A 22,636-nucleotide genomic window follows, 5' to 3' on the forward strand; every position below is an offset into this window, starting at 1 on the left:
ATCTGATGTAGTTACTGTATTTATTTTACAGAGGAAATAACTGGATTATAGAGAAGCTATAGCCAGACTGTTTGAAAAAAAGCGAGATTAAAAACAAAACTTTATAAAATGAGGGCTACTAAAATATACCTTGTTTTAAGAAAAATGATGAGTATATGTTCTTTTCAATGTCTAAAGTTTACCCAGGGGATGAAACAGGACTTTGAGCAGCAAAAGAGCAATAATAATTCACTCTACTGAAAACACTGATTTAATACATTTGGTAGTAAGAGAATAAAATTCTTGGTACTCAGGGGCAAAAAAAAAAAAAAAAATGTAAACCCAGTAAGTTAAGAGCTAGAGGTTATATTAAATTCTAATATAGGCATAGGTGCCCAAAAGAATAAAGTATAACTCCAGTGACATCTTACTAAACACAAACCTAAAAACATTTTTGAATGTTTCACAGTCTTTTTGCTAAACTTAATATAATAAAATAATATTATGCTTGAAAGCAGTCTTTGTTTGTCCAGGTAGGTCATTTCTAAGAAGGTACTTAGCCTATCTTAAGTCTGGTTGACTTTAAAAACCACCATCTATATAGAGTTTTAGTATTTTTTAAAGTAAAATGAGTACCTTCACTATTTCTTTAGGAATTAATTAAAAATAAAGAAAACAAGTAAGGAAAGAAGAAATCTGGCTTAAGTGTATATCAGGTATTCACAAAAGAGGTCAGCATTGCTTAGCAACGAAAATGTACATATCTGGATAAAATAAATTCAAATTAAAATACTTTCTCTCTTTCAGTGAAGATCATTTTAACAAGCCTTTCCCTTCCATGTTATCCAAAATTCTTATAAAAGGTTAAATCTTTGTTACTTGTACATTTTTGTGTCAGCATTCAATGAAGTTTAATTTAAAATGTGTAGAAATTTTTGTGCATTGATGGTATCCTTCCAAGGCTGGAAATGAAGTTCTCTGCTTTCTTTCATTTTATAAAAATTAATAACTCCAGAAGCATTACAGCTTTTTTTGGCAAGAAAATTCTATTTCTAGCTCCTAATTTGCCATAATACTAAAGAGAGTTATTTGAGTGTCTGTGCTTTCCAAAAGCATTTTCTGATGTGTTGAAGTATTTTTGAATTTTCTGTTCTTGTTGAGCCTCATCTTGTGCCTCTGAAGTTTTCAGTTTTGTGATTTACTTAGATCTTTAATCATGCATTTTTTGTAAGATAACCTTGTAATATCAATAGCTCATTCAACTCTCCTCTGCTGAAACATTCTGGCACAGGTAGAATTTTAGGGAAACAAAGATTTTTGATCAAAGAATTTCTGTGAAAGTCACAGCACATTTTCTCTTGCCAGTTAATCAGCTTGAAGCTTTGCAATAACTTATATAATAATGTCAGCTCTTCAAATGAGAAATCACACTAGTTTTTTGTGAGAAAACCAGCCAAGTTACAGGAAAGATTTTCTACGGAGGCAGGTGACTTGTATACACTACACAGAGAGGAGAAATAACAAAGTAAGATTTTACTTAACTGGAGTGAAATATGATAATCATAAGTAGCACTATTCCCTTTTGAAAAAGAGATCTTATTATAAGTAATTGATATTAAGTCTCATGGCAATATTCTTCTGTGTTGCTGGTGAGGCTTAAATTAAGTTAAACACATTTGTGAGAACAAAACTTTAGGTGCCATTGATTCAGTAAATTATAAATTTTTAACTTGATAGATAGCTGGGAAATTTTTTTAATGATATAATTTTGATAAAATGCATATGTTATGCTATTTCTTTTAGAAGTTTCTCTCCATATACATGTGTATGCTAAATTACACATGCATGTATCTGTATATTAAAAAATTGTTTATAGACTTTTGTATGTTGAACCAGCCTTGCATCCCCAGGATGAAGCCTACTTGATCATGATGGATAAGCTTTTGGATGTGCTGTTGCAATTGGTTTGCCAATATCTTATTGAAGATTTTTGAAACTATGTTGATCATGGATATTGGCCTGAAGTTTTCTTTTTTTGCTGTGTTTCTGCCAGGTTTTGGTATCAGGATAATGTTGGTCTTGTAAAATGATTTGGGAAGGATTCCTTCTTTTTGTATTGTTTGAAATAGTTTCAGAAGGAATGGTACCAGCTCCTCTTTGTATGTCTGGCAGAATTCGGCTGTTGAATTTGGAAACTATCATTCTCAGCAAACTGACACAAGAAGAGAAAATCAAGCACCACATGTTCTCACTCATAGCTGGGTATTGAACAATGATAACACATGGACACAGGGAGGGGAGCATCACACACTGGGGTCTGTTCGTTAGGGGCTAAGGGAAGGACAGCACGGGTGTGGAGGCTGGGGAGGGATAACATGAGGAGAAATGCCAGATGTAGGTGACGGGGAGATGGAGACAGCAAACCACATTGCCATGTATGTACCTATGCAACAATCTTGCCTGATCCTCACATGTACCCCAGAACCTAAAGTACAATTAAAAAAAAAAAAAAGAAGAAAATTGTAACTCTATCAATTACAAACTAAATATAAGAGCTTACTTTCTTATAATGTAGCTTAAAAATATCTTTTTTCGTATAGGTCTATTGATCCTTTGAAAGAAATGTTTAATATGCAAAACCTCAAAGACAGTGGTATGCATTGATTGAAATGTAAACTATAGAATAATCACAGCTTACTGTTTAAATATACCACAATAACAACTAGCAACAGCGATACTTAATAACCCTGCTGGAGAAACTTTCAGTTCAAATAAAATTCTTTTTATAACTAACCAAGTGCCTAACTTTCTAAAAGTTAGTAGTAAGAACCGGATATGGAACTTCTGGAACTAATGGTGGCTTTGGCTCAATACTTCCTATCTTCGGCTTCTTTGCCTTAGCACTGAATCCATATCCATTAAATACATTTGCTCTTAGACCCAAATTGGCTATCAATGACTGCTACAGTAAATCCTTCTTTATACTTATCTAAAAGAGGAACATGATTTGTGCCCATTTTTAAACTGAAACCCTAGGTTCTAGGCTAATTAGACTGTCACAGGTTTCCATGGCTTTCTGTGGCCTAAGAGAGAGATTACTCAATCAGCTGAGGCCAAATTGTAATTCTCATCGTGAAGGGGAAGTCTGCTTCTAAGGAAGCACCAGGACAGCGTGGGAAGAAATTGTTCCTAGGCAACCAAAGTTAGCAAAAGTTCACATCCCAAAGGAAGTGTAAAACACTTTTTCTTCAAAAAAACTCCTTTAAATTTTGAATGACCTTAAATAATGCAAAATAAAACATTAAAATGTCAGTACTGATAAGTATATATAAATATTTAAATGTCAATATCAATAATACATAATGTTAAGAAGTCTATGAATTCAGACCAGTTCATCTACTAAAGACATAATCTTTAATAAATATATGTTGAATAGATTCATTTTGCTGAATTTAATTAGAAAACCTAGTTATCACTGTGTTCTCATTATAAAAGCTGCTGCAGGCGAGGTGCTGTGGCTCATGACTATGGTCTCAGCCACTCAGGAGACTGAAGTGGGAGAAATTTTTGATTTCAGGAGTTCCAAGCTGCAGTGAGCTATGATCATGCTATGGCACTTCAGCTTGGACGACAGAGCAAGACCTTATCTCTTAAAAAATATTATAGATATAAACTGGTTCTGAGAAAATGTTTACATTGGAGAATAAAGAAAAGAAGAAAAATACAAGTAAAAATTTAGCAAGAATGAAGATTGTTAGAAGAGAAAATGTAAACTAATCCAACTTGAGTAATGAGTTCACAATTTGAGAAAAATTGGAGTTAAGAAAAAAATGTTAGATTGAGACACATATTACAGTCATTCTATTCTAAAGAATCATAATTAGAACAGCTGAGAAATTAGAAAATTATGACTCATGATCAATAATATGGATTATTTGCCTCTTATTTTGAGAAGTGAGTCAGAGTTGATAGGATCATTTGAGTATTGAGAATTTATATATTTTGACATATTATAACCTAAGAAAAAAAATTCAAGTTACCCTAAATTCTTCTTTGGTTCATTCTTTAAATGAAATGTTTCTCCTTGATGTTAATACATTTTGGCTATTGATCCTAAATTTTAATTTTAAGATTGTTGGTATCTGTGTTTGCAAAATAATATGATAAACTATTTAAAAGTATGTTGAATAAGAAAGCTTTCATGAGAAAAAGACTTTTTAATTATTACTCAAATATTAAATGCAATTTTAAAAATGATGTATTTTACTACAAAACATTATTTCACAATAAAAAATATAAAAAATGAAAAAGAAAATGACACAACTGTGAGAAAATATTCACAACATAAATCATAAAGATTTCTAATTTACAGAGAACTTTTAAAATTAATAAGATAATGTTCAAAAATTCTGTAGCAGTGAAAAATATACACAGAAAATTTACAAAAGGAGGCATAAAAATAGTCATTAAGCATAAGATATAATGTTTGATTTTACTCATATAAAGATAAATGAAAGTCAAACTATAGAGAAGTACTTCTTATCCAACAGATTGTCAAAAACTAAAAAAAAAAAAATACTCAATGCATAATGTTGGTACAAAAACAGGCTGTCTCATATATTGCTGGTAGATATACAAATAGTCCAACCTCTAGAGGCAAATTTGACAATATCTAACAAACCTTGTGTTCATTTACCTTTTCTCATAGCAATTCTATTTCTAGGACTTTGCCTTGCAATACACCTCACTAATGCAACATCCTTCTAGTTCTTCATGGAAGCATTATTTGTTGCTGAAAAATACTGGTATTTACTTACATGCCCAAGTATGAGAAATCATTGAATAAACTATGATGCATACATACAATAGAGTATAATTCAGCTGTAAATAAAAGCTAACTAAAATAGTATGGTACTAATATAAAAATAGACACATAGATTAATAGAACAGAAAAAATAACCAGCAGTGAAACCACATACCTACAACCTACTTATCTTTGACAATGTCACCAAAAGTTTACACTGGGGAAAGGACAACCTATTTAATAAACATTGCTGGAAAAATTGGATAACCATATGCAGAATAATGAAACTGAAACATACCTCTCATTCTATAGACAAATTAACTCAAGATAGATTGAAGACTTAAATGTAAGACCCAAAACTATAAAAATCTTAGAAGAAAACCTTCGTAGATAAAACTCTTCTGGACTTTGATCTTGGAAAATAATTTATGACCAAGTCCTCAAAAGCAAATGCAACAGAAATGAAAAATAGACAAATGAGACTAAATTAAACTGAAAAGCCTCTACACGGAAAAAGACAATCAGCAGAGTAAACAGAATGGGAAAAAAATATTTGCAAACTATGCGTTTGAAAAATGGATAACAGCTAGACTCTACAAGGAACTCAAACAACTCATTAAAAAAAAAAACTGTTAAAAAACAGGCGAAGACATGAACAGACATTTTTCAAGGCAAAGAAGGCATACAAGTGGCCAACAATCATAAAAAAAAAATAAACTTCACTAATCATTAGAGAAATTCAAATTAACACTACAGTGAGATACACTGTGAGATCACCATTTTCCCCCTGTCAGAATAGCTACTATTACAAAGTAAAAAAACAATGGGTTTTGATGGGGACATGGAGAAAAGGTAATGCATATACACTGTTGGTAGAAATGTAAATTAGCACAACCTTTATAAAAAATAGTATGAAGATTTCCCAAAGAACTAAAAATAGAACTATCATTAGATCCAGCAATCCTACCATTTAGCACATATCCAAAGAGAAATAAATTATAATAGAAAAAAGACACTTTCACTTGTATGTTTGTCACAACACTATATATAGTAGCAAATATATGGAATCAACCTAAGTGTTCATCAATGAATGACTGAATAAAGAAAATATGGTATACATATGTACCAAAGAATACTACTTGGCCATAAAAAAAGATAGAAAGTGTGCATTTTGCAGCAACACAGGTGGAACTGGAGGCCATTATCCCAAGCGAAATAACTCAAAAGCAGAAAGTTAAATACTGCATATTATCACTTATAAGTGGGAGCTAAACAATGGGTAGACGTAAACATACAGAGTGGAATAATAGACTCTGTTGACTTCAAAAGGTGGGAAGCTGGTGGGGGATGAAGACTGAAAAATTACCTATTAGTAAAAATATTCACTGTTCACGTTGTTACACTAAAAGCCTACACTTACCCACTATGTGATATATGCATGTAAGAAATCTGTACTTGTACTCACTAACTGTATACAAATAAAATAAAACAAATTTTTACAAAAGAATAAGGAATATATCTATGAAATCATGTAAAATGACTTACAGGAGATATTAATAAATTTTGAAAAAACAAAGTCCAAAGAGCATGTTAAATATGCTATCGTTTGCATAAAAAAGAAAGGGAAATAAGAAGACATCAATATATCTGCTAATCTTTGCAAAAAGAAGTACAGGAATAATAAGCTAAGAAATAATGAAATTGGATGCAGACAAGTGATGAGGGAAGTAGTTACAAGAGAGGTGGGAATATCTCTCTGGCCAGGAATGCATACATTAAATTTAATTGTGACAAAACACAGGACAACAAAAAATGAGGGAAGAGGCACAATTAAAAGTACACCTAATAAAAGCAAGTAAAATATTCAAAAATGTCAATGCCATTAATAGCAAACAAAGGCTGTGGAGACATTTTATAAATAAAACCGAAAAAATAGCTGTGACAATCATATGGAGTATATTTGATCCTGTTGTGGATTATACAAAGGACATTACCAAGTCAATTGAAAATTTATTATATGAGTGGTACAAAGTAGCATAGCAATTTTAAATTTACTGACATGAATAACTATACTGTAGTCATCAAAGTATGCTTGTTCTTAGGAAATACGCAATGAAATATTTAGGGATAGAGGACCACATTAAGAATACATTCTCAAATGATTTGGAAGAAAAATTTTATATATAAAGAGAGAATAATTAATAAAGCAAATAGCATACAATATTAATTAGTGCATCTACATAAATAGTAGATCAATATTTCTTATTTCTCCAACTCCCCCACACCATTTTATTTATTTATTTATTTTTTCTGAGATGGGATCTCACTCTGTTGCCTAGGCTGGAGTGCAGGGGCACAGCCTTGGCTCACTGCAGCCTTTATACCCCAGGCTTAGGTGATCTTCCAACTTCAATATCACAAGTAGCTGAGGTTATAAGGATTCTCATGCCTGGCCGCTTTTTTGTGCTTTTTGTAAAGACAGGGTTTCACCATGTTGCCCAGGCTGGTCTTGAACTCTGGGGCTCAAGAGAGAGCCTCCCACCTTTGCATCCCTGAATGCTAGCATTACAGGCTTGAAATACAGCAACTGACCAAACCCTTAAATTTGAAATTATTTCCCAATAAAAAGCTTTTAAAAATATGTTAAAATATAAATTTCTTTGTACAGAGGAGTTATTATTTTTTCTTATACCATTCAATTAGAATATATTTCTGTATAATTTGCATAGAATCTGTTCCTCTGGAACATTCTATCCGTGAATAGAAATAAGAGTGGACTTAGTGGTAGGGCCTAAAGTAACTACAGTTCTCTGAAAGTGGCTGACTTGGGGACATATTTCTGACTTTTAAAAACATACATTTACACATAAATTCAGAGGGTGTAATTACTTTCAATAGTCAGAGCTTACTTATTAAAAACAAAAAAGCTTTAAAGAAAAAATTAAAGTAGTGATGAGAAAAGATGGAGTATTATCTTCTAGTGCAGGGGTCCCCAACCTTTTTGCCACTAGGGACTGGTTTTATGGTGGAAGTCAATTTTTCCAAGGATTGGTTGGAGGGGGGTGGTTTGGGGATGATTCAAGCACATTACATTTATTGTGCACTTTCTATTATTATTACATTATAATATGTAATAAAATAATTATACAACTCACCATGATGGAGGAGTGGGAGCCCTGAGCTTGTTTTACTGCAATTAGATGATTCAATTTCCTGCAGTGTAGTCTGGTTTCTAACAGGCCACAAACTGATCCTGGTTCATGGTCCAGGGGTTGGGGACTCCTGTTCTGGAAGGTAATGGAAGTGTTGCAAAACAACTTACAAAAATATGAATAATTCCTTTTTATTGGTTAGAGTATTTTTCGAAAGGCATTATCTATTTTAAAATATATGTAAACACATGGTGTTTAATTATAAAAATTGATTACATTATAAGAAAATCAAAGATACATATCAATTCCAATAATAAGCTGTTGTATGTAGGCATAATATAACAATTCATATTTATAAACTACAATTTTCTTGGATTATGAAAGTGTTTTTCATTATGCAAAAGTAAGGAAATTACAAATCTCAATTATTTTCAATTGATTAAAATATCCCTAGTTACATAAAAGTTGAATTATTTTTATTCTTGTTCATCTGTTTATTATAATTTATTTTTTACTTTTTGTATATCTCATTTGCTCTAGAGGTTCATTGTTAAATAGCAATTTCCAAAATAAATGGAGTATAATAGAAACCATTTTGTTTTGCAAATGAAATGACTTAGCTTTTCAGTGGCTCATGAGAACTCTCAGCTTTTTTTTTTTTTTTAACATTTATCTATTAAGCAAAATAAGAGAAGTTAACAAATGAAGCAAGCATTAGTAAGTTACTAAGGAGAAAGTATATTAAAATGAAAATAAAAGAATAAAACATACAGAAAAAAATTAAATATGATTTGTTGTTTTCTAAGAATGTAGCAGAATATTGAAATGATGCTATTGTTACCACAGTGTTATTCTTGATTTAAAGGTACCTTATCTTTGGAAGGCACTGTATTATTTTCTGAGAATGAGTTATATCAGCTGACATAGTTAATCTAAGGTCTGTTGTCTAGAATTACCCAGCACTCTAAAACGGCTAGGAATACTGATTACGGATAAAACACATCTCCCTAGCCACAAGATGGTTCAATCTCACTGAAATGCTTAAAATTCAAAATTATTTAAGCTTCAGATTAACTCATCAGACCCCAATAATAAAATGTCAATATGTTAAAAAGAAAAATAACTAACTGGAAAACTGGGATTTTTGGACTTTCATCAACTCTAAACCTATTAGTTTAGATTTTTTAAACAAACTATTTGGAATGTACAAATATTTAAAGAAATGGCATGAAATAACTATTATTGGGCTAAAAAATATGGCAAAGACTTCCCCAAAATACGCAAAGACATTACTGTAGACATCTGAGTGAGTCCTACAAGAAAATCTCATCTACATCACCATTTTGGCTGGGAATGGTAAAGTGCCCAACATTTAGGACCTCAGTGAATACTTGAAATCTCCTGATACTTGATACTAAGTATGAACCATGGAAGTTACAAAATAAGTAAAGACATGCCAGAGCCTTAAAGACAGAGGACTATGGCCACTTGCTACTTTGAAGAGCATGGTTTCACATGCAGCTTCCTGAATCTCTTAACTTTCTAACAGCTTTATTGACATAAAGGAATTAGCTAGGTAAAGTTAGTCCACAGACCCCAATTTCTATTTTCCTTCATCATTTGTCTCCCATCCTATTTAACTTTCATATGGAGATCAAATCATGCTAATGGTGCTATCTTTTCTAATTTATCAAACATGTTGCTCCAGATCATTAGATCAGGGATAAGAATTCAACTCTTGTCATCCATTAGCAGAATATTGCTGTGAGAAATGAGCAATCTGTTCTGTTAAAGAGAGATATACTTGATTTGTTCGAAATTATTTTTGTTTGCACATGTAAAACGTTAATCAACTAAGCTGCAAGTTTGCGTTTTCCTTCCATGGTTGATAGCTCATTATCTGTGCCATTTTGCTATAGATCAGTATTTTGTTGTTAGCTATATGTAGCTAAGACACTGCCCGTATGTTGCTGTTATATGTACAATTCTATATGTACATTAGTTTTTTGAAATTTGAATTTTTGGTATAAGCACATTCCTGATTAACAAAGCAAATCTTCAAGTTTAAAGTCCTATCATTCGTTATACTTTTGCTTTGTTTTATAAAGAAATGTTATATTTTTTCTTCTTAACATTAAATGACAAGAGAGCTACTTAAATTGAAGGCTGTATTCCTGTTTGTCTGTAAAGAAATCTATCTATCTATCTATATATATATATATGTGTGTGTGTGTGTGTGTGTGTGTGTGTGTATGTGTGTGTGTGTGTGTGTTGTTAATTTGATGCATTAGTCTTATATTTCATTTCAGACCTATGATTTATTTTCCAGCATAGATGTTAACATCTAGTACTTATTTTTAGGAAACATAAATATGGGTAGCTAATTTTGGACTTAACCCATTTGTTACCTGGATGTATTGTGTGATCCTGAGGTTTGCGTTACGAATGATCCCATTATCCAGGTACTAACATAGTACCCAATTGTTAAGTTACAAGTTAAGTACACAAATAGATATTTGATTATTTAATTTTGGAGTTTTGAAGGTTATACTTCAGTTTCTTTCTTCATTCTTATCTCAAACTCTCTTAAAGTTCTGTATTTTATGAGTTTCCATTTATGTTTTATTTTTATTCTTTAAATTCTCATTTTTAGAGTCAGTTTCATTACACCAACACTTGATGTATGTGGTTATGTCTTAGTAATTGTGTAGTACAAAATTATTATTTTATCAGTTATCTATGGACATAATGCCTTATAGCAAACAACCATAACGCCTCAGTGGCATATAAAAATAAATATTTATATTTGCTCCCAAGACTAACAGTTGTCTGGTCAGTTGTCTTTATCTGAGCTGTGTTTAATTTGGCTCACTGATGCAATTGCTATCAGCGGTGGTTTGACAAATCTTGTTTGGGTTCTGTCACATGTTTGGGGCCTTTTCTAGGGCTTTTATTTTTTCAACTTTTATTTTAGATTCAGGAAGTACATATGCAGATTTGTTGCCTGGGTATATTGTGTCATGCTTAGGTTTGGGTTATGAATGATCCCACCACCCACTTACTGAGCACAGTACCCAATAGTTAGTTTTCCAACCTGTGCCTTCCTGCCTCTCTCCCAACTCTAGTAGTCCCCAGTTTCTATTGTTGCCATCTTTATGTCCATGAGTATGCCATGTTTAGCTCCCACTTATAAGTGAGAACATGCTGCATTTGTTTGTTTGTTTGTTTGTTTGTTTGTTTCTGTGTGAATTTGTTTAGAATAATAGCCTCCAGCTGCATCCATGTGGCTGCAAAGGAAGTCATTTCATTGTTTTTATGGCTGTGTACTATTTCGTGGTGCATATGTACTGTATTTTCTTTATCCAGTTTACTATAGATGGGTACCTAGGTTGAATCCATGCCTTTCTATTGTGAATTATGCTACAATGAACATGTGAGTTCATGTCTTTTTGGTAAAATGTTTTATTTTCTTTTGGATGTATAACCAGTAATGGGATTTCTGGGTCAAATGGCAGTTCCGTTTTAAGTTCTTTGAGAAATCCCCAAACTGCTTTTCGCAGTGGCTGGACTAATTTGCATCCCCACTAGCAGTGTATAGGCATTGCCCTTTCTCTACAACCCCACCAGCATCTGTTCTTTTTTGACTTTTTAATAATAACCATCTGACTGACGTGAGATGGTGTCTCATTGTGGTTTTTATTTACATTTATCAAAGTATAAGAATCTTAGAAGAAAATCCAGGAAACATTATTCTAGATGTCAGCCTTGGGAAACTATGTATGACTAAGTCCTCCAAAGCAATTGTAACAAAAGCAAAAATTGACAAGTGGGATCTAATTATACTTAAAAGCTTCTACACAGGAAAAGAAACTATCAACAAAGTAAACAGACAACCTACAGTAAGGAAGAAAATATTCACAGACTGTGCAGCCAACAAGGTCTAATATCCAGAATCTACAAAGAAATTAAACAATTGAACAAGCAAAAACCAAATAACTCAATTATAAATGGGCTCAAGACATGAATAAACACTTCTCAAATGAAGACATACAAATGTCCAAAAAACAGGAGAAAATGCTGGGAATTTTGAGTTGAACTAATTCTGCTCTCTATGTCTCACCCTAAAGTACAGTAGCCTAAGGATATTCTAGCAGAGAAGGCAGTGGAGAAACAGAGGATGAGAGCACGCAAGTCCTCCTTCTAATGTCTAGTACATACTTGTACAAGGCGGCCACCATCCTATAAGCAATAGTTATTAACATGGTTGAGCACAGAGTGAATTTGAGATGGCAATCACCAAATGGAAAGGACATGGGAAAGCATGAAAAATTAGTACTATTAGTGAGAATAATCTGTCACAGTCCTAATGATATTGTCCTACAGGATTTTGATTTCTTCTGCTTTACTCAATAGTACCTTTTACGTATATTAATAGTTTGGATATTTGCCACCTGTAAATGTCATGTTGAAATGTAATCCCCAGTGTTGGAGGTGGGTCTAGTTGAAGGTATTTGGATCATGGGGAGTGATCCCTCATGAATGGCTTAGTGCACTCTTCATGGTAATGAGTTACCACAAGATCTGATTGTATAAAAGAGCCTAGCATCCCTCCTTTCTCTCTTGCTCTTTCTCTCACCATATGGTGACATGCCTGCTCTCTCTTTGCCTTCCACCATGAGTAAAGCCTTCTTGAAGCCTCACCAGAAGCAGATCTGGTGCCATGCTTCTTGTATAGTCTGCAGAATTATGGCTAAAAAAAAAACAAACCTCTTTTTTATGCAAATTCCCCAGCCTCAGGTATGTCTTTATAGCAATATAGAATTGATGAATACAAGTTATTTGCAGGAAAAAAATTAAATTGTTGACATTGATTCAGTCTATTATCAAACAGCCATCAAGCACCTAATAATATGTGCCAGCGTAGAGTGTATATTCGAATGGTGGAACAGGCAAACAAAAAGAAGTAAATGAGTGAAATACATAATTAGATACCTGTCAGACATTGATAAGCTCTAAAAAGAAAATTTTAAATGTGATGGGCTGTTTTCAATATGCGGTCAGGGAAATCCTCACATCTAAGAAGAAAGAGAAAAACAAGTCATATATAACATTTGTATGAATTTCCTTACTTCCTCCTAGGAAAATAGAATAGCACATTCAAAATCAGAAGAATACTTAGTGTTTTCCAAATACAGCAAGGATGCCATTGTGTCTATTGTGAATACTCAAATTGGCTGGGGGATGGGGTGAGAACAAAGTTGTAATGTGAGCTCACAACAGCTGCTATATTCTTAAGGCAGAATTTTGCCTTTAATTCTGAATGAAATGGTAAAGAATGAGTGAATTTAAGCAGAGGAGTAAAGCAATGAGACTTTGGAAAGGGTTTTATTTTGTTGTTTTTTTTTTTTTTTTTTTTTTTTTTCCTAGCTGCTGTACTAAGAACAGACTGTAAAGTAAAATAAAAGCAGATCTTACTCATTGTAGACTTGGAAAACAGTAATTTCTTGAATAAGCAATGGAAAAGCTCTGGTTAAATAAAATTTCAAGAGAAAAAATAGAATGTGGAGACAATATTATTGACATCTCTTTTAGGGACTTCTGTGTAAAGAGAATAACAGGTGGACAGAATGTGGTATCAAGACAGAGCTTTTACTTGTTTGATTTTTACGACTGGGAAAATTCTATCATATTTGCATACCTATGGAAATGATTCACATACAAAAAAATTAAAACATAAAGGAATACTGATGCATACTTGAACATGGATGAACCTCAAAAACAGCATGCTAAGTGAAAGAAGCCAAAAATATCCAGAAAATATAAATTGCTGGAGACAAAAATAAGATCAGCAAGGGACAGTTAGTTGAGTTGGGAATAGGGATTAACTGTAAAAGAGCTCACAGAATTTTTTTCCACGGTGATAGAAATGTTCTAAAATTGATTTTTAGAGATGGTAACATGACTATAAATTTACTAAAAACAGTCAATTATACACTTACCATAAATAGATTTTACTTCAATAAATCATTAAAAAACAACAAAAAAACCCAGCTAGGATTTCATTCTGACATATACTACCTTAAGAGTGCTAATGGAGACACCCATTTTCTATTGACCCTGTGTAATTTACACTGCAGATGGGAGGTGAAAGTTTCAAAGTTGGGATCACAGTTGTTCTTCTACTTGCCAAGCTCAGTATGCTGTTTTTATAGTTTAACTTTAACTTGAAAAAAAAAATCCTGATTCAATAAGAATAAAACAAAATACTATTCTCTAACAACCATATATTGGAAGAGTTGCTTAAAAACTGTTTCTTGTGCCCCAAAACTACCCTTCAATTATTCATCACAAGATTGGAACATTAACAAAAGAAGATAATACAACTAGGAGCTGGTGCTGGGTATGAATGTATTGTGAGAAGGAGTCTTCCTCTTCCTACTGCCTCAAAGAAAACTTGTTCACCCACTGCCACAGTTACCCTTCCTGTGCATTGAACACAGGTGATGCTAAAACCAGCAAGGAGGTAACAGAAAAATATGTGGGAGTACCTGCAATGCAGCAAAGCTTTTGTTGTGTTCTGCTCAAATTAAATAGCATCACACTTTGTTATGACTCTGGCAAAATTAACCCATAAAATGGCTTTTAGAATCTTGAGTCCTGTGTTTCTGACATTAGCAAACCTTTTCTAGCATTTGCTTAAAATTTTAAAATATCACATTATAAAGTTTAATAATTATAAAAACAAATATAAATACTTTTAGAAATAATGTTAGAGAAATACAGTAAAGAATTCTGTGGATTGGTAATACAGGAATCCTGTAGTTTGCTGATTATGGAATAAGAACATGGACACTGTTGCACATATGTACTTTACATTTATTCAAAGGATGAAAGGAACATTCAGTATATATTTATGAAAACAGAATGATTTCACTAGCCCAAAATTCTCCCTTGACTTCATGAATAATAGTTTTTCAACCCTGTATTATTTTATACATTTTCTTATTTATTGGTAATGTGCTAGGGCTGAATAGGAATGGAATATTGGATGAGTAAAAGGACATTGGAAGAGATGCATCTGCTTAGTGTTCTCTAATTCATATCACTCACCTGCCAAGAATTCTCACAAATAATAGCAGTAGCAGTAGCAACAAAAATGATAATAAATCCCTAATGGTGGATTCACACATGTGAATTATTTGAAGCTGCTGTTTGCTTTGTTAAGTACTATGGGTTCAAGAGTATTTGGTACTCAGGCAACTTCTCAGAGTTATATACCAGAGCTTAATACAAGTTAGGGCATTCAGACTCCAGAAGACTGGAAGGCACACGATGAATATGGGTTTTACGAGAAGATATTGTCACAGAAAAGGGGTCCTGATCCAGATCTCAAGAGAGGGTTCTTGGATCTCACTCAAGAAAGAATTCAGGGCGAGTCCATAGAGTACAGTGAAAGCAAATTTATTGAGAAAGTAAAAGAATAGAAGAATGGCTACTCCATAGACAGAGCGGCTGCAAGGGCTGCCAGTTGCCATTTATGCCATTTATACAGTTATTTCTGGATTATATGCTAAACAAGGGCGGATTATTCATGCCTCCCCTTTTTAGAGCTGATGTTGTCATGGCATTTGTAAGCTGTCATGGTGCTGGTGGGAGTGTATTCGTGAAAAGGACCAGAGGTTATTCATGTTGCCATCTTGGTTTTGGTGGGTTTTGGCCCACTTTTTATTGTAATCTGTTTTATCAGCAAAGTCTTTATGATCTGTATCTTGTGCCAACCTCCTATCTCATCCTATGACTTAGAATGTCTTAACCATCTGGGAATGCACCCCATTAGGTCTCAGCCTCATTTTACTCAGTTCCTATTCAAGACTGAGTTGCTCTGGTTAAAACCTCTCTTACAAAATGAGTGGAAAAGTGGAAAGAGCTAAAAACATTTCTTGGGACTTTGCCATAGGATTTAAACTGGTTTTGCTATTGACTCCGTTGCCACCCTCTGGTATCTCCTTACTACTATTGGTCAGTATTGCAATCATTAAAATTTTTAAAAGGAGGAATTATTCTGGTAAAGAAGCTTCAAAAAGCAAATAAAAAATAGGAAACAGAAAGATACCAAGGGCCTTTATAAAATTATAAAATCAACCCAGCAAAAATCTCACTGTTTTGGTGAGTTTTGTACCTATTTTAGGAAAGGAAGTTCTTTTCTGGAATTCTCCAAAATGCTAGCTTCCGAGAAAATGACTCACCAATTCAGCCACCTTTATAGTTGTTGATGTTTATACACTAGGATAACAATGTAAAACATGAGATCTTACCTTAGTCAAAAATCAAATGAAATATTATTTATTCTGGAGTTAGGATGTTTGTGAATCATGCATCTATAGTGTAACTGTTGAGAGTAACAGATTATATATTAAGCTTAGATGTTCTTCTGTAGTTATGTTGACTTAAATAAAAATTAAGACATGTTATTTTACAAGGGAAATTTGTGCAAGTATCAGACTATGGAGAAATGTTCTGAATATTCTTTATTTGCTCCTATAGCTCCATGCTCTACCCTTCATGCTCTGGGAAGATGATCCTGTAGATTGCATCAGCTGAGCCTCATTGACTTTTGACTTGTAATGAGAGACACCAGCAGAAAATAACTTCATTCATTTTCTTGCCTTCTTTACTGCTTGGATGTAGGTGGCAAGTTTCTGTTTTTATATCCGTAGCAACAGTTTAGTCATTTTTCAAACATCTTTTGCTCTTTCTGGCTAACCACTCTTTGTTTCATTGCTTCTCTAAGACAAGAATTGGTAATGGTACCCTGCTGTGACTAAGAATGGAATGTTTCAACATTCTTCATTGGTTTCCTCTAACCTAGACCATACTTTTGAAACTAGCTCATTAATTTATTCACTCCTTAATTACCTCATTTGAACATCTACCTGTTTTCTGCCAGGAAGCTAAAACAGTCATCAGTACCAGGAGTACCAGTTACTCCTGGTAATATCCTGTGTGATGGTTAATACTGTGTCAAGTTTGCTTAGAGTGAAGAATACTTATTGATCCTAGGTGTGTCTGTGAGGGTGCTGCCAAGGAGATTAACATTTGAGCCAGTGGGCTGTGAAAGGCAGGACCACTCTTAATCTTGGTGGACACCATCTAATCAGCTGCCAGAGCTACTAGAATACAAAGCTGGTGGAAAACAGTTAAAAGACTAGACTGGCCTACTCTCCCAGCCTACATCTTTCCCCTGTGCTGGATGCTTCCTGCCCTTAATCATCAGACTCTAAGTTCTTATGTTTTGGGACTTGGACTGGCTCTCCTTGCTCCTCAGCTTGCAGATGACCTGTTGTGGGACCTTGTGATCATGTGAGTTTGATACTCCTTAATAAACTCCCGTATATATATATATATATATATATATATATATATATATGATTTTATATTTAATAGGATATATATGGGAGTTTATTAAGAAGTGATATATATTATATTAATAATATAACAATAATATATGCTATATAATAATATATATAATATATAATAATGTAATAATATATATTATAATAATAATACTCCTTAATAATATATTACTCCTTAATAAACTCCATATATATTATATTAAATATTAAATACCACATAATATTTATATAAAATTAATATATTAAGAGTAATATATGTAAGTATATATATAACTCCTTAATAATCTCATATATATGCATATTCTTTCTATATATACATATATATACACATATTTATATATATACACACACACACCACGCATATATATATATATATATATATATATATATATATCTCCTATTACTTCTGTCGCTCTAGAGAACCCTGACTAATATATCCAGCAACCTCAAATATCTCAGGTTAGCACATAACTTGCTTACTAGGGGAATAATCCACTAGTAATTCTTGGAATGTGAGGAAAGATTTATAAAAATTATTACTAAGATGACATTGGGAGTTGGGTCACACATTAGGAGATACACTGTGATGATAAGACATTTAGTTACTGTGCTGACAGTAGTACTACAAAGCTTGTAGAGTTCAGTAGACTGACGTTTCAATCGTATCCCAGGTAATTTACATCACTAATATCACTAATGATGCATAGTACGCAAAGACCTTCCATGGTTAAATAAGTTCAGAAGGGCTACAGCAAATTTAAACAGATTAAATTACTAGCCTATGGTTGAAAAACATCAAATTATAATTTTCAGAATCTTTTTCAAACAAGTCTTACGCAACTGTACAACCTGAAGAATGTCTATTAATTTTAGTCAATCATAATGAACTTATTTTATAAACTTGTCAAAAATTCATTTAACTTTTTCATGAAGAAACCAGTGAAATGATAAAGCTGATTCAACTAGTATTTGGGGAATCCAGTAACTTACAACCGCTAGAAAATAAACATGGGAATGAAATTGTTAAATTAGATATAAAACTAGTTAATACTCTATAATTAACGAAACTGTAACCATAATCTTTGAGGTTATTTCTATCAGGAAAAATCATTTGCACAACTGTCACACAAAAGTCTAGAAGTTGATCTATAATTACATAGAGTATGAACTCTAATTAAGAGTAAAAGGCCAAGTCAAGCACAAATACATCTTGCTGGACAGATGACTACACTTTAGCTAAGCTTGTTAAACAATGCCCAGAGATGATATGAAAAGAACATATTCTCTGCTAGGCATGGTGGCTCACACCTGTAATCCCAGCATTTTGACAACTCAAGGAAGGCAGAGCACCTGAGGCCAGGAGTTTGAGACCAGCCTGGCCAACATGGTGAAACCCTGTATCTACTACAACTACAACATTAAAAAAAAAAACAAAAAAAAAAAAACATAGCTAGATGTGGTGGTGTGTGCCTGTACTCCCAGCTACTCAGGAGGCTGGGGCAGGAGAATCACTTGAATCCGGAAGGTGGAGGTAGCAGTGAGCCTGTCGCGCCACTGCACTCCAGTCTGTGCAACAAGAGTGCAAACTTCATCTCAAAAAAAAAAAAAAAAAAAAAAAAAAAGAGAGAGAGATGAAAGAAAGAAAGAAAAGTATATACTGTCCTACTTTCCTACTTTTCCCTACTTTCCAGGGTCTACATTTTTTTCCCCCTTACCTATACTAAATAGCAACCATTATTTTTATTTTGATATTTATTCCAGTATGATTTGCCTTACATTTTATGTTCTCTGTAACCAGTGGCATATGGAGAGTGTTACTGAAATAAATTTAATATTGTTCAGAAAAACTAATAAACATGCTTCAGGGCAACAGTAATGATTTCCAAAAATTTATATCAGCTCACATGCTTATTTAGGAATACTTTATAATTCTCATAGTGAAAATTCAAATACACACAACTACTGAAGATTTTTTAAAAATTATTAAAGCCTCAGTGTAGTAGGGTAAAGAAAAAAGCTGTATATTTTTATAAAATCTTCAATTCAGAGCTTCATACCTGAGATTCTGCATTCAGATGAGCCATTGAAAAAGAGATTGCCTCTTAGGTGTCAAGAAGAACATTAGAAATTGCCTTTATGTGCCATTTTAGAATTCCACCTGCTCACTAGGAAGCAAAATGTCAGAAAATAATGAATCAACATTATACATTTTGAAGTTGCAAGATGGGAAATAGAATACAGATCAAAGGTCTCTGAGGGACAAAACTTACAAATAAATGAATTTTTGACATTGAAGGGTGCATTATGGCCTATCCTTGAATTCCTATATATAGCCAAGGGAGCATGCTGAGTGTTTTCATATTCCTAAATTTCCTTTATTCCTCCCAACCTCTGAAAATTTCGTATAACAGAATTACATACTGTACAAACAAAGCTGTTGATAAATCCGTGGGTGTTGTACATTTTCTTCAATATGAATATAAATAGTAGTAAATAAATCATTACAAATTTAGATTAACCCCAAAGATAATCTCTAAATCCTGGAGGTTTATGATAATGTAAATAAATTGCCAAATTCATGTAATAAAGGACACTGACATTTGAAAAACATGCTTCTCTGCTTCAGTGGCAAAGTGGCTCACCACATACAACATACAAAATTTAATTTAGCTATTTGAGCTCTTTAGAAAGAATCTGAATAACCCAATTAGATTGCCCAACATTACATTTTTTCATCTATGTCTGCTAGTCTTTGAAGATAAAGATTAGATTTTACATACTCCATTAGAAAAACAAATTGCATGGAAGGGGATCTTTATGGACAATAAATACATAAACCTGGATTTTATTCTAATGCCCCCAAATACTTGGACACTGAATAAAGGATAAATCAACAGTATATGAAAGCGAAAGTAATAAATCAATAGCATATGAAAAGCAATTAAAACCTAAGTGAACCCCAACATAAGCTGGAATAGTACATGTGATTCATGATTGCAAACAAGGCAGAGACTGATATCATGGTGATAGAATAAAGAAAAATAAAAAATGAAAAAATGCTGTTATTAAACTATACTAAAAACTATACTAAAGACTTCCATAGCCTGACCTGCCACACCCAGTGAGAATCAAAGCTTATGTTTTATGGAATTGCCACAGACCTGGTCTCACATACAAGGAGCCATTAAAAGACAAATGCTTTTAAAAATTCACAGACTTTAAAAATGTAAATTATTTATTCAATTAACTTTTGGTTCAATTTCTTTTAATAATATTTTTAAAATATGTTGGACTGGAATAATAGAAGGCTAAAATTAAAATAATCAAAAGATTTCTCATCTGTTGGTCTTCAAATGCTGTGTTGCCTGTTCTTATCACCCCATTTTAAAGATGAAAATGCGAAGTCTATGGCTATTTTTATTTTATAACTACAGTGACTTTCTTACTTATCTAGCAATGCACAACACATTACTAGTGCAGTCATCTCTCGCTGTTCATATGGGATTGGTTACAGGACCACCTTGTGGATACCAAAACCCATGAATACTCAATCTATGATATAAAACAGCATAGATTTGCATGTAACCTATTCACATCTTCCTGTATACTTTCAATCATCTCTAGGTTACTTACAATACCTAATATAATGTAAAAGTTATGTGAATAGTTTGTTATAGTGTATTTCTTTTTTATTTGCATTTCCTTGTTGTATTCTTATTTTTTCAAATATTTTTGATATATGCTTCCACAGCTAACATCAGAGGCTATTTCTAGATATTTAAATCTGAATCTATGGATGTGGAATCCACACATAGAGAGGGCCAACTGTATTTAATGGCTTAAAACAATAATCACTCTTATTTCAAAGATTCTGAGGATCAAGAATACTGGCATAACAGCTGAGCATTCCTAGTTGAAGTCAGTATGTCAGCTGTATTGTGTTGACTAGAGTTTGACTTAACTGGGGTTGAAGGATCTGCTTGCAAGAAGGTTCCCACACATTGCTATTATCAGGAGTCCTCAGTTCCTTATTGTCTGTTTGCTGAGAGCCTTCAGTTCCTAACCATATGAGTAGAGAGCCACAGAGATGCCTGAAGAGATCCTCAAATTATGGCAGCTGGCTTACCCCAAAGCAAATGATTTTAGAGAGAGAATATGAGAAAGTGAGAGAAGTTGAAATGGGTTTTATAACTTAAACTCCAAAGTACCACATTCTATTGATTTCACAGAACAGTCTGGTTACAGTATGTGAGGGATTACCCTGTGTGTGAATTTCAAGAGACTTGGGTAATTGGGGGCCATCCTAATTACTGGCCACTACAGTGACAGGATCAAATAAATATTTAGCATTGAGAAAAAGCATATCACAAATTGCAAACTAACCAATCATCCTAAATCCAGGAAGAATTAAAAGAGGAGAAATAATGTGGCCCTGTGCTTGAACAATTAATCAATTAAGATATCAAATCACATGGTAAATGAGAGCTGAGTTAATTCTAAATTTTGCTGTTCTGCCTTCTTTGATGCATAGATGGCTAAAGTAAACTACACACACACAAACACACACACTAAATATTTAGTTTGAAAAAGGTCTTCCACAACTAACATCAGAGGCTATTTCTAGATATTTAAATTGCATTTTACCTGGCAGAAATTAATTTCATAACACATATAAAAAGGTAAGGTAATTTTTAATTAATAAATCAGATATTTTTAATGGTAAATCAATAAAAAATAGAAACATCTCAAATAGCATAAGCAGAAGAAATAATGTGCGAGCACGCCCGCACGCGCGCGCATGCACACACACACACACACACATACACACACACGCTCCCGACAAAACCATCTTCCCTGTTGCATGTTGAGCAGTGGTCCACTAAAGATGGTCAGGTTCTAATCTCTGAGACGTATGAATCTGTTAAACTACTTGGAGAAAAGGAGTTTAGGTTGCAGAAGGAATTAAGGTTGCTAGTCAGCTGACGTTAGAGACATTATTCTGAATTATTCCTTTAGTCCCAATTTAATCTCAGGGATTCCTAAAACTGGAATAAGGTGGTGAAAGAATGATACTATATGAAAAGAGCTTGACCTGCTGTTGCAGATTTTCAAGATGGGAGAAAGAGGCCATGTGTCAAGAAATGTGGGAGCCCTCTACAAGCTGGAAAGACAAAGAAGTGGCTTATATCGAGAGCCTACAGAAAGGAACACAGCCCTGCTAACACCTTCACTTTTGACCTGTGTTGGATTTCTAACCTATATAACGGTAAACTAAATTTGTAGGTTTT

The 22,636-nt window shown here is 33.3% G+C and overlaps 1 long non-coding RNA gene across 1 annotated transcript in view; it reads right to left on the reverse strand.

Annotated features, from left to right (window-relative positions):
- Positions 1-7,945: 7,945 nt before the first annotated feature.
- LOC141583988 (uncharacterized) overlaps positions 7,946-22,636 on the reverse strand; it is a 65,152-nt gene continuing 50,461 nt past the window's right edge. The window contains exon 4 of the long non-coding RNA XR_012516826.1: positions 7,946-8,070. This is a non-coding gene — a long non-coding RNA (uncharacterized LOC141583988). The remainder of the gene's footprint in view (positions 8,071-22,636) is intronic.

Source organism: Saimiri boliviensis, chromosome 3 (assembly GCF_048565385.1).
Source record: "Saimiri boliviensis isolate mSaiBol1 chromosome 3, mSaiBol1.pri, whole genome shotgun sequence".
In the NCBI taxonomy this organism is placed as follows: Eukaryota; Metazoa; Chordata; class Mammalia; order Primates; family Cebidae; genus Saimiri; species Saimiri boliviensis.